The sequence below is a fragment of the Mobula birostris genome, chromosome 1, assembly GCF_030028105.1.
Source record: "Mobula birostris isolate sMobBir1 chromosome 1, sMobBir1.hap1, whole genome shotgun sequence".
Lineage (NCBI taxonomy): Eukaryota > Metazoa > Chordata > Chondrichthyes > Myliobatiformes > Myliobatidae > Mobula > Mobula birostris.
The window spans coordinates 47,366,691-47,380,393 of record NC_092370.1 but is presented as its reverse complement, the minus strand read 5'-3'; positions in this window follow the sequence as shown (position 1 = coordinate 47,380,393).

The window sequence follows — 13,703 nt, the reverse complement described above, 5'->3', positions numbered from 1 at the left end:
GGACATGGTGCAGGAACTGTGAACTATGGTAGTCAATTAGACGAGATAGCCAGTACAAGGGAGTTTAAGCTATAGACTGGATGGAAACTGACAGTGTTGGAATAACATTCTTGGGTGTGCAGAATCTTTCTGCATAGCACATATATTGTTTTAATAGCTCATACAGTGCCTCATTCACTGTCTGTGTGATGACTTTTGCACAAGTCAACATTCACAAATATATAGGATGCAGCCCAATCTATTATTGGCTGAGGTTGTTCCCTGCACCCTTTATCTACAATTAGGAATGGATTGACGCATTAGAGAAAAATGAGGCAGTAGCTGGGGGCCAACCTTTTTTAGTGGGGAGCTGGAGTAAGAAAAACTATGCAATTATGTGGGGGGCCAGACTAGACCTATCAATATTGAGCAGCATTCCCTATATGCATTTAAGATACATTCACAGAGACAGCTTAATCACACTTGAATGTGGATTTAAAGAAATGGAGCGAATTGACCATCTCTAAGCATAACAGCTGTACATGTTGTTTTTTGGGTTAAATCTGCCTCTCAGATTTTTCAGTCTGTAGTGAAAAAAAAGTAGTGAATCCCAGGATGATCCTGCAATGAGTATGTTATCCTTGTTGCTGTGGAGACCAAGCTGAAGCATGGAAAGTGCTGAAGAATGTGTTTGGCAGGTTATACCTCCACAGTTTATTACTAAAATGGAATAAATATGTACTAATACGCAAAAACATAAGACAAATAGTTTCAGAAGTAGGTCACCAGAGTTGCCCTACCATTCAATATGATCAAGGATGATCTATGCTAGCCACAACTCTTTTTCCGTACCATTTCTTCATTATCTTCAATTCAATCCTTCAGATATTTATCCATCTTTGACTTATTCATAATCTTTGACTTCTCGTTGAAGTACAGAAGTTGGTTAATAGCATAGTTTAATATCTGATAAGGTTTTTTTTTCTTTTTTTTTTCCAAACAGCTTCGGCTGTGGTAGTAGGTGTAGATCTTTTTTTAAAAAGTTGTTTATATTCAAATATACAAATTAATCTAATCTATATAAATATAGAGTAAGGAGTTTGTTAGTGTGATTTAATATACACTATCTGGTATTATTATATTTTTTCTTTTGTTTTATAATATGTATTCTCTTGGACTCTGTATTCTTCTATATAGAAATCAATAAAGGTATTGAAAAATAAAAGATATTTATCCGTCTTTATCTTAGCTATATCTATTGATCTGGCCTTCACCACTCACTGGAGCTGAGAATTCCAGAGAGAAGAAATGCCTACACAGCTCAGTTTCAGCTGACAGTTTTAAATGCATATAGCCTTGTTCACCATTCCACCAACTATTTGAGATTCGGAATTGAAAGAGTGGGCAGGTATCTGTCCGAGCAAAGGTGGCATCCGTATTGGATGTTAGAGAATCTTACTAAATGTTACTCCTTAGGAGCTGCAGTGTTGCTTGAATTATTACAACAAGTCTTGGTAATGAGGGGCAACAAAGTGTATAAACTATGTAGAACAAAGCTTGGTGATGAATTTCTCCTTGTCCAAATGACAGTCATAGAGCACAGAAACAGGCCCTTTGGCCCATGGGTCTGTGCTGAACCATTTACATTGCCCACTCCCATCAACCTGCATCCAGACCATAGCCCTCCATACCACTAGCATCCATGTACCTATCCAAAACTCTCTTAAGCATTGAAATTGAGCTACTAGATAACCCATGATACTTAAATTAAGGGTTGGATACGCAGTCAACTTTTATTTTGTGCAATGAAGACATGAATAGTTGCACAAGATGGGCTCCCTCACCTCCATTCCTCTGATTCTTAACACAGATACCCCTCAGGCCTGTGTACTAAGCCGCTTCCTTTACTCTCTGTATACCCATGACTGTGTCGTCAACCACAGCTCCAATCTGCTAATTAAATTTGCTGACAACACTACACTGATTGGCCTAATCTCAAATAATAATGAGGTAGCCTACAGAGAAGAATTCACCACCTTGACACAGTGGTGTCAAGAAAACAATCTTTCCCTCAATGTTGCAAAAACAAAGGAGCTGGTTGAGGACTACAGGAGGAATGGAGACAGGCTAACCCCTATTGACACCAATGGATCTGGGGTTGAGAGGTGAACAGCTTTAAGTTCCTCAGCATAAACATCACCGAGGACCTCACGTGGTCTGCACACACCAGCTGTGTGGTGAAAAAGGCACAACAGCACCTCTTTCACCTCAGACAGTTGAAGAAGTTTGGTATGGGCCCCCAAATCCTAAAAACTTTCTATAGGGACATGATTGAGAGCATCCTGACTGGCTGCATCACTGCCTGGTATGGGAACTATACTTCCCTCAATCGCAGGACACTACAGAGAGTTGTGCGGACACCCCAGCGCATCTGTAGATATGAACTTCCCACTATTCAAGACATTTACAAAGACAGATCCAAAGGATCAGTGGGGACCCAAGTCACTCCAACCACAAACTGTTACAGCTGCTACCATCCGGGAAATGGTACCGCAGCATAAAAGCCAGGACCAACAGGCTCCGAGACGCTTCTTCCACCAGGCCATCAGACTGCTTAATTCATACTGACACAACTGTATTTTTATGCTATATTGACTGTCCTGTCATACATACTATTTATTATAAATTAGTATAAATTGCACATTGCACATTTAGACAGAGACATAACGTAAGGATTTTTACTCCTCGTGTGTGAAGGATGTAAGAAATAAAGTCAATTCAATTCAACTCAGGTGAGAACTGATTAAAAACTAGATGCCTTTTTTGATGATTTGGTTAGAACTAAAGAAAAATCATCAAGATCTTTTAAATATCCTTTTACCTGTACGGATGTTGCTATAAAGTAAGTAAACATCTTGTTCAGGGAGAATGAATTAGAGATGGAAATGAGTGAGATCAGATGCAAGAGAAGGTGGTATCAACAGTCAATGAGTGAAGGGAAACTGAAGAAAGACCACAGGTGTTACCCACAACAATTTTAAAAGCAAACATAAAGTGGTTGGAAATGGTACTGTTTGTATCTCTACTGAATGGATTATGGAAGCTCTGGTCTATTTTAGTGGCACTTGTTCTCTTGAGGAACTTGTTTCCAATAATAAATACATAGTTCAGTTTGTCAAGTTCCTTTACTCAAATAAAATCCAAAATATTTTGAACTCCCAAAATTGTCTTCTGTGTAACGGAAAGGATGAACATTCACTGAAGAAAATAATGAAGAAGTAGTTTTTGGACAGAGTCCAAGTGGCCCATAAGTCATTGGCCAATATTATTCATGTTTATGTATAGGGCCAACACACAATCGAGGATAGAATTTTCCCTGTCTGAGATGTTGATGGATCATTGATTGTGAAATGATTGTGAATGGTGCAGCCCAACATGGAAGGACAGGTGGAGAATAAAGAAAGCAAGAGCTGATGGTGCAGGACACAATATTTGGGAGATAGTTCCATGTGAGAGATACTGTGAGAGTATTCTGACCAATAGGAATTGGAGGAATGTCAAGAAGCAACTCCAGTGAGTTTGGGAACAATATGGCATAGATGGGTGATAGGGGTCAAGTGTTCATAATAATCATTTGGTTCCAACAAACAGTACACAAGAGGGTGGTGAATGTGATGTGTAGGATGAGCCCAGGCTTACTTATAGGATTGGTTCTATGTTGGGCAAGACATGGTTCAGGATTACCAGAAACCCAAATAAAACAGGTTACATTGAATTTGCTGCAAAAGATAATCCATTATTTCCTCCATCTCTTTGTTCTAGTTTCCCTCTCTCCCTCAAACTCAATGTTGTTTCTTGAATTTACTTTTCTCATCCCAAGCATATAAGCCCCTTTTCCTTTCCCCAATGAACAGATTGCTCTCTCCTCCTAACTTAGGTTTCAATTCTTCCAATCCCCAGACCAGTTACATGTCACTAATTGATCCCTCCAAAGAGCAAACACGAGTATCTGTAAAGGTACAGATTTCATGGTGCTGCTGGCACACGTGGATGATACAAATTCTGTTCATGGAGGTTTCTAGGTAAATTGGGACAATGGTGTGCATATGGTATAAATACTAACAATGATATCAGAGTGTAGACTATAATTTAAGAGAAAAGAGCAGAAAACAAGATTTTTTTAATGACTGCTATAGCAGAAGAAAGCCATCTTTAATCAGAATCAGAATCGGGTTTTTTGTAAGACCATAAGACCATAAGATCATAATATATAGGAACAGAATTAATCCATTTGTCCCATTGAGTCTGCTCCACCATTTCATCATGGCTGATCTAATTTCCCTTTCAGGCCCAATTTCCTGCCTTCTCCCCATATCCCTTCATACCCTGACTAATCAAGAATCTATCAACCTCTGCCTTAAATACATGGAAAGCCTTGATCTCCTAGCTCCCTGTGGCAAAGAATACCACAGATTCACCAGTCTCCCCCATCATCTCCATTCTAAAAGGACACCCCTCTATTTTGAGGCTGTGTCCACAGGTCTTAGACTCTCAACCATAGGAAACATCCTCTCCAAATCCACTCTACTGAGGCCTTTCAATATTCTATAATTTTCAATGAGATTCCCTGCTCATTCTTCTGAATTCCAATGAAATGAATGGAAACATCACATTTGCCTTCCTCACCACTGACTCAACCTGCAAGTTAACTTTTAGGGAATCCTGAGCACAAGGACTCTCAAGTTCTTTTGCACCTCAGATTTTTGAATTTTCTCTACCCTTTTATTCCTTCTACCAAAGTGCATGACCAGACAGTCCCTGACACTGTATTCCATCTGTTACTTCTTTGCCCATTCTCCACATCTGTCTCAGACCTTCTGTAGCCTCTCTACTTCCTCAAAACTACCTGCCCCTCCACCTGTCTTCATATGATCCACAGACTTTACAACAAAGTCATCAATTAAGTCATCCAAATCATTGATATATGACGTGTCACTGACATATGTTGTGAAATTTGTTGTTTTGTGGCAGTGGTACAATGCAAGACACAAAAAATTACTAAACATTACTAAACAAGCAAATAAGTAGATAGATACATAGGTAAATGAATAAACATTGAGAAAGTCAGAGCTCAAGGAACATTCCAAAATGTAATAGCGGAGGGGAAAACTAAAGTAGCTGCTCATTCTACCCACATTTGCACTCTATGTCCTATTGAAGTCAATGGGAGCAGAAGTTTATGGGCAAAATTGCTGTTGTTATGATTGGTGATCCCACCAATATTAAACAAAGGAATATAAAACAAAGAAATACTCATAATCTTGTGTAAAAAAAACTATTTATTGTCATTGAATGTTTTTGGTCATTCCAGATCTAACAGAAGGCACAGCAGAATCAGGGTAAATGCTGATAGATACACTTTTCCCAACAGTAAGATCAGCCTGGGACAAACTATGCCTATTAGTGAATCACAATGAAAAATACCAATGCAGGCTATTAGATGGGATGGGTATTCTGAAAGGACGAAATTAAATGGCTTTATGGGTCATTTTCAGGTTAAATCTCTTTCTGCAATTAACAAATGTAAAAGAGAAAACAATCAGTAACAGAGGTGAAAGAAAGGTACTGATACATGAATAGGAAATCACAAAGGAACTTCCACAATTGTAAGAGAATTCATTGGAGTATACATTTCCTTTAACATGCTATTTGTAAAGCGTTACATCTATTGTTACATATAAGTGAATGGGTAAGCTTAGTGACGAGCCTTAAAGGCTACAATAATTGTAAAATATGAACTAAACCTCTGGCCTAGATTGTTCTAGGTTTAAATCTACAAAAGTAGTCAAGTGTGATACAATGGGTGATACTTTCAATGGTTACAAGGAAATAGTTGACAGTTCTGCAGGGAACAATTTTGCTCAAACAAAAAAATTGACAATTTAAAAAACAGATGAAAACTTCTGGCAAAGTTTAAAAGCACCAGGAGATTCTACCTTTGCCTTAAAAGGAGAATATTTCAATGCACATTGTTAGAAGTTCCCATTTGCCTCAGAGTTCTATCATATTTACTTGCTTAAGCCCATCACCCCTACCGGGACATTGGCTGCAACAGCAGCTCACCGAGTCCTCTGTCCTGGGCCAGTCTTTCAAGTTGTCCTCAGGTGTAGCCCATCTTCTTGGCATCAGTTTAGATCCTTCCTGTCCCAAGGATGACTTGTTTGCAGCTTCTGTCACGTTTCTGTAGCTCTAGGCTTTTACAGGATGGGTTTGCTAGCCCCATATCCATATCTCCAACTTTCATTGCCAGGCTTGGGGCCATCCATGGCCAATCTAGTGTTCTAACATGTCTTTTTCAATTTTGGGACATCTCAAATCACTCTACAGTTAATATTCAAGAAGGAAAGTCTAATCCACTCCTTCCTTCCTTCTTAACCCTTTTCCAGTCTTTGGCAGTATTGATTATACCAATCCCATCTGATCTGCTGGTCCTGTCATGGTCCAGTCCGTGAAATCCTCATTCCGGTTCATGGTCCGGTCCATGGACTCAGGACTCCGGGTCTTCCAGCTGTCCCTTGTTTGGTTAAGTTAATCATAAGCACCTGATTCCCATCTTTGGGCTTGGAATATAAGTAGCCTTGGGCTTGTGTGTGGGCTGCTGGTTTGTCTTGTCAAGTTTCTTTTGGGAGAATTTGGTTGATGGAAGGCTTGTGAAACCATTTGTGATCTCTAGTCCTGGTTGGAGGACCACTGCTCTATGGAGCCTTGTTGCCACTCATTGGAGTGGTCTTTGTGGTATGGATTTGGCTGTTTCCTGGGCTAGCTGAGTGGCTGTTAGCCACTCTAAGCTAGGTAGGGATCTGGCTGTTTTTGCAGCCAGTGCAGGTTATTGGCAGTAACTGTGACTTGGAGCAACCCTGAAGCAGAGATGGAACTGCCTGTTGTTCTTTAGTGTTTCTCTCCTTATACTTGCCTCTGTGGGGTAAGTCAGGCTGTTCTGTTGCCCTGTGTTGGGGGGGGGAGTGTCCTGTCTTGTCCTTGCCTCTGTGGGGTGAGTCAGGTTGTTTTGCTGTTGCCTTGTGGGGGTGATATGTCTTTGCCTCTTGGGTAAGTCTGACAGTTCTGCTGTTACCCAACAGGTGGACCTGTTCCATATGGGTGTGGAGAGGTTGAGTCCTGGCTTGTCTAGTATAAGTTCTGGTTCTATGTCTATGTCCTGGTTCATGGTGGTGTGTTAATGATGAGTCCTGGCTTTTCAAAGGACAAGTCCTGGCTCTATGTTTGATGTTCAGTTCCCAGTTAGTCTCAGCTCCAGCTTCTGAGTTATCAGCCTCTGCATTTCAAGATGAAGATCCTGCAGCCAGGCTCCAAGCACCCAAGCCTCAGTGATCCTGAAGCCAGGCTCAGGCCTCTAGGCCCTAGCCACATCCTATCTTGAAGCCATGTCATGTCCTTGCCTGGTTCTGGGATCTGAGCCCAAGGCAAGACCCAGGTTCTGGGTCCTTGTTTTGTCTTTGGCTCGGAGTTGAAGCCTTGTCTCCTAGTCCATGGTTTCTAGTCCTGGTCCTGCTTTCCCTAGCCCAAGTCTGTGTTCTCGTCCCTGGTCCTGGTTTGAATCCTGTTATGTCCCGACTCTAGTCAAGTCCTGTTCCTTGTACTTCAGTGTCTGTCTTGTATTCGGGTCTGTTCCCTGCACCTCATTATGGTAGGTCCCTTTGTATCCATCTACTTTTACACCACAAGTGACTGGCTTCCAAATCTCAGTGGTTATCTCTGATTGCAAGGATTTATTATTTTTTTCCCTACCCATTACTCATTTACAGTATTTGCTGCTTATCAGCATCATCCAAGCTTTAGCTCACAGTTACCCCTTTTGACCCTTTACATTGTCTGAGATCCACAGATATATTATCTTAAACTTTTTCCAATTAAAATATTAGGCTAGAATTTTTCTGGGGAATGCTGAGTTTCACCCCAAGTTGGCAACTTCAGTTTCCATTCTACCAGCTTGCTCCATTAAAGTCAGGGAATTCAGAAATCCTTTGTGAATTTGAAAGTGGTATGCTTACTGGATGAGCTCAGCACTGATTCGGCAGCACTGTCCTATATTGGGGTCCATATAGAGCCCTGCAGTGGAGCCATTGTCCAGCAGTTGTACTGGATACACAAGAACCCAATAGGAGCAGGAGTCAACCACCAGGCCCCTTAAGCTTTCCCCACCATTCAATATGATCAAGGTCTACCCATGATAGCCTCAACTCTGCTTTTGTGCCAGTTCCCCATAACTCCCAATTCTTCAATCATAAAAATATTTATCTACTTCCACCTTAAGTGTATCAAATAATGTGGCCTCCATCACCCTGTTCAGAGAATTTCAGACTAACTTTCCTTCCAAGAGAAGAAATATTTCTGCACTGCAGTTTTAAACAACTGACCCTTAAACCTCCTTATTTGTAACTCTCCCACTGGTGATAACTTCCCAAAATTTAGCCTGTCAAGTCCCTTTAGGATGTTATGTTAAAATAAGATCACCCGTCACCAGAGGTAGCTGTAGAGGTTTGGAAAGAAACCGGTCACTTGTGGTTCCTGACTGAGTGGACCGATAAGAAAGGAATCAGCAGGTCAGATAGAGGTGGTATGGCCAATAGCACCAAATACTGGAAAAGGGTTAACGGAAAGGGAGGATTCAATTTTCCATCTTGAAACAACCCAGAGCCTGGCATACCCACATTAACCTCAGCACACCAGCGCCTATCAGATTTTGAAGAGAAAGAATGGCTTTACTTCTACTACCTAGGTCAATATTTATTCCTCAAATGGAATCACAGAAACAGATTTTCTTGTCATTATCATGTAGTAGTGGAGGTTACTGAGTGAGAAATAGCAATCCTGCTTCTTAGATGCAGCAGTGGTGACACTAGAAATGTATTTCTTTGCCAGCAAGTGTCATGCAAAGCAGGTTTGGCAAATTGCGCTTGTGAATATGCACATGTCAACTAATTATTATTTCACTATGGTGGTACTTAACTCCCTTCATTTTGAGGTAGCTCTTGTCGAGACTTGAGCAAAGCCCATCAATGTTACGATGCCTGAGAAAGTGGACTATCCAGTTGACTGATGCTGAAGACCAGCGGTATTCATTTTATATTTAGATATTCTTGTCAGCCGCAGTGTTGGCATCTAGTTTACCATCTGAGTTTTACTTAACGTCCCTGTTTGGCCAAGCATTTATTGTTTTCTTTTCCCTTAAAATTCTGTTTGCATTAAAGTCTGTGAACTGCCTCTCTCTTTCTCTCTCCACACACTTGGGTCATATTGAAGCATACTGACAGCAAGTCTTGACCACACAAAGATGGACCCAGTAGAGAGCAAGCAGCTGACCATGGCCCTGAGATTCACCGGTCAGGTAGGGGTCAAGCTACAGGCAATTGAATCTGCTCTGGGTTTGTTGTTTTGTATGGGATGGCCCAGGACGGGCAGACGTGATCAACCTTGTATCAATCTTCATCTGGCATCTTGTCTCTTTTGGGTGAAGTTACTGAAGCAGTGAGGCAGATAATCTCATGTGGACAAGCCCAGTCTCATCTAGAGGAACAGGGAGCATCTCTTGCAGCAACTGTTCAGTATCTTACCGCACACAATTGGATTCAGGTGTCTGAGTTTTACTCATGGCTGCTGCCCACAATGGGAGTCAGCTGACTCCCATTAGCGTTCTTGCCAATGCAAACTCGGCAGCCACTGGCTGTCCAACTCCCAGTATCTCACAGGGGCTTTTCTGCTGCCCCAACAACCTTTGCCACTACTGCTTCCACCCCTGTGCCTGGTCCAGAACTGACACCTGTTTTCGGACCATGATTGACTCCTGCGTTCGTACAAGAACCCGAGTATTCCATCACCGGGCAGATGCTCTGGTGATCCCGATGGCTTCAGGGATTTTATTACGCCATGCGAGCTGCCGTCCAAGTCCTGCCTAGTTGTTTTGGTGATGATGCGTGTAAACTGGCGTACGTGGCCAATCTCCCAGATGGACCTCCATTCAACCTATTCATCGCTTTACTGGAGTAAGGATAATCCTCAGCCTAGTCCTTCTGATATTTTGTTAGAGTTAAGGAGGGTTTTTAAACTTCCAGTATGGGCTCAGGTGGCTGCTCACCGACTCCTGGACCTGCGCCAAGTCAGGGACAGTAAGGGCCTATGCAGTCAAATTCCACATGCAGTAGATATGGGATGGAATGAAGGATCTCATATCACTGCCTTCCAGCATAGCCTGAACGCAGGGGTCCAGCTCAAGATCAGTGTCTGGGATGAGCAGAATAGTCTAGATGATCTGATTAATCTAGCTATTCGTGTTGGAGACCGGGAAACTGAGTGGTGCAGGGAAAGAATGCTTCAAATTTCCTCCCCACTGTCTGATCACCATCTTTCCTCACCCTCTCCATCATCATCCACCACCCAGTCCATGGAGGAGCCTATGCAAATGGGGTGCATGTGCCAGTCTCAGGAGGAAGGAGAGCAGCACAGGAGAACAGGTTTCTGCCTCTATTGAATTGATCTAGGACATTTCTGGGTGGCATATCTCAAGTACCCAGTCAAAGAAGATATCTGTTAGGGAGGGGAATCCTGACAGACTGGCTCTCTTTGGTCAGCTTCCCCTAGTTGTGTAATGTTCACAGCTTCCTTGTGGTGGGGTGGGGTCTCAAACCCATGAACTTAAAGCATTTATTGACTCGGGTGCAGCTGAGTATCCCATGGATATTTCTCCAGCTCAAATGATGGGAAGTTCCAACTCAGGAATTAGGAGAAAAAAGTGACATCAAGACCCTGGATGGCTGATCTCTGGGTACCACCAGACCCCTCAAACTTGTGCAAGGATGCAACCATAGAGAAGAACTCTCCTATCTGGTTGAACTGCCACTGGAGCTAGGTCTCCCTGGTTATCCTGACATAATCATGGTTCAATTGGTCTCTTAAAGCACTCCAAGAGTTGGGACTGGCATGCCTGACCGCCTAACCACGTCCAGCATAAGGTCGCTGTCTGGGATAAGCAGGATAGTCTGGATGATCCAGACAGGCAGTGAGAGAAGGGGATGGCATTTTTACAAGTGATAATATAGGAAGAGTCCTTTATCTCTTTCACCAATCAACTTCCCAGTTCTTTACTTCACCCCTCCCTCCCCCCTCCCCAGTCTCATCTATCACCTACCACCTTGCACTTCTTCCTCCCCTCCCCCCACCTTCTTACTCTGACCTCATCTTTTTTTCCAGTCCTGATGAAGGGTCTCGGCCTGAAACATCGTCTGTTTACTCTTTTCCATAGATGCTGTCTGTCTGCTGAGGCTGTCCAGCATTTTTTGTTGTGTTGCTTGGATTTCCAATATCTGCAGATTTTCTTGTGTTTGAGCAAATTTGCAGCATCTAGACAGAGGCCTGCCTGGCCGAACAGATTGTGTTCATATTGTGGCAAGGGCTCACACACACCAGACCAACACAGATTTAAAGGCAAAACTTGCAGAAAATGCAACAAAGTAGGGCACTAACAAAGAGCATGTCATGGGATTGAGAGTTGCTGCAACTTTCTAACTGAGAGCTAAACTGTTGGAGGAGCTATACGCCCATCATCTAGACATGGTCAAAATGGAAGCATTGGCTTGAAGCTTTGTCTGGTGGCTGGGAATAAATCAGCAGATCAAGCAGCTTGCCATGCACTGTTCAGAATATCAACACGTGCGGAAGATGCGAAAAGCAATGCCCGTTCATCCCTGGGAGTTGCGTGCCTTGCCCTGGTAGAGAGTTCACGTGGATTTTACCAGACCATTCATGAGCAAAAGTTTCTTGGTAGTAGTGGATGCAGCTACAAAATGGCCAGAAGTGTTTCCAATTGCCTGAAATACAGCCTAGTACTCTGTGTTGAGAGTCCTCTTCTCAGGACTAGTGAGAAGAGCAGAGCCAATTGTTAGAGAAGAAAGCTGTCCACAGATGTCAGTACCACTTCCTGCAGTCCCAGAGTCAACTCCTACAGCCACCATGGAGGAGGCCCCAGGCCTGAGGTTATTTCAGTATATTATTATTATTCAGTATTATTTTCAGATTATTTCATTATTATAAGTCTCACCCACCAAGCAGAGTGACACCCCCTTGGGGAAAAATGTTATCCCACAAGAGTAAGAAATCACCCACAGCAATTAAATTTGAGGCCTGAAAGGGACAATTTTAAATTTACTATGCTATGGATATCTATATATAATAGTTGTATTGTAGAGTATACAATGTATATTTTTTCTCACCCCTTATGGGTGGTGTGTATGTGTATTTTTTCCTTAGTCTTGGATGCTCTACCAGAGGCCTGGCAGCTTGAAGGTTCAGCAAAGTATTGCTGTTCCTAGCAGTACACTCTTCTGGACCAAGATCTTAGATGTTGTTCCTGGGGTTTGTTGGAGCCACTCTCCCAGACCAGGTGTCATCAAGTGCTCCTACCACCACCAGGATTACTCTGGCTTTCAACTTCCACATCCTTTCTATCTGCTCTTTCAAGCCCTGGTATTTCTCCAGCTTCAGTCTTTCTTCCTAATGTTACTGTCAATCGGGATTGCCATATCTATTGCTTTCTTCTGTTCCTTGTCCAGTATTTCCATGTTTAATTGGTTGGCCAGTACCTGCTTATCAGTTTATCTGGAAGTCCTAAAGGATCTTAGCTGTCATTCTCCACTACATTCTTGTGTGTTACCCATTTGGACTTGGAATGTCCAATCCATACTCAGTACAGATGTTCTTGTACACAATTCCTCCAATTTGGTTCTGCCATTCAGAGTACAATGTCCCTGCCTGCATCTTGCACCCCTGCTGCTAGTGCTGGATGATTTCGGTGGATTCTAGAGCACTAGAGGCTGGGCATACTGTATGTGTATATGTATATAAATATAGATGAATAGCAATATGTTCTCTAGTCATCTTATATGTGTGGCACAGTAGCATAATTGTTTGCACAATGCTTTACAGTAGCTGCAGCCTGGGGTTCAATTCCCAACGAAGTTGAGAAGTTTGTACGTTCATCCTGGTTCCTGGGCTTTCGTTTCAGTTACTTGTAAGTTTTGGAGTTACAAAACATAACTATGTACAAATATAATCAATTAATAAATATAATAAATCATTGTTGTAATGGTTCTATATAACTGAAATATTATTTGTATATTGAATAAATACTAAGTTACATTTGATACACAAACCACCACTGGTCTTAATTAGAATTTCTCTTTAATTAGCACCAAAGGTTTTGAGCTGGAAATTGTCTTCTGTACCATACTTTCTTTTTGAAAACGGCATTTGAACAAACAAATCTCTGTACATGCTGAGATTTCTGATCAATTATATTCTCTCACTTATTTCCCTGTAAAACATACACATCAATTGCACACTGCCTCCACTGCCATTCGTAGTGCTGGAGGTAGTTTGCGGTCACAAGCACATAATCAAAATGTGGGAGGAAATCAATTTTGTCTCCAGGAGACCTCTTATACTCTACACAGGCAGCACAAGAGGTCAGGACTAAACCAAGTCATGGGAGTTGTGAGGTTCAACCCTTACTCAGAATCTCTCAGGACATAAACAACACTGTGGCTAAGCTGGGAAATTAAGTTTTGTGGCAGGAAAGTGCTAGACAATAATTATTTCTACTGCCCTTCCAAAGCACAAATATCCCCCAACATCTATCCATCCTCCCCATGCAC